The sequence below is a fragment of the Charadrius vociferus genome, unplaced genomic scaffold, assembly GCF_000708025.1.
Source record: "Charadrius vociferus isolate BGI_N301 unplaced genomic scaffold, ASM70802v2 scaffold1578, whole genome shotgun sequence".
Lineage (NCBI taxonomy): Eukaryota > Metazoa > Chordata > Aves > Charadriiformes > Charadriidae > Charadrius > Charadrius vociferus.
In genome coordinates, this window is record NW_009649704.1 from 542,954 (window position 1) to 543,374 (window position 421).

Consider the following 421-nt stretch of genomic DNA (forward strand, 5'->3'; position numbering starts at 1 on the left):
TGGTGGAAGCTCGCTGGCTGGTGGTGGTCTCCCAGTGGCAGCTTCGCAGGTCCCAGGCTGCTCTTCCCCCCTGTCATCCCGTGCCCGCGCAGACGGGAGGGCTCTGCATCTCCAGCCCCAGTGAGCTGGCCTTCCCCCAGAGCCAGGACTCGGAGAGGGATGGGAACCCTTGGAGGGTTTGGTTTCCCAGCTCTTCCCAGTGCCGACAGAGAAAAACACAGCTCCGAGTGCCAGCCGCCCAGGGCTGGATTTCCCAGCGGTAGGGAAGAGGGTAACAGGGCTCGTCAACGTCTCGCGAAATTCTTGCAGTGTAAATGAAGGTGATTCCGGTCTCTCTGTATTTGGCTGTTGCTCGTATTTCTGTGACCTGCCTGTCCCCTCTCTGCCCTGGCCGGCCGCTGGCCTGACCCCCGGACTGCGC

General features: G+C 62.5%; 1 protein-coding gene across 1 annotated transcript in view; it reads left to right on the top strand.

The window, feature by feature from the left end:
* The window catches only part of CSMD2 (CUB and Sushi multiple domains 2), a 308,452-nt gene that overhangs the window by 272,914 nt on the left and 35,117 nt on the right, over nt 1–421 (top strand).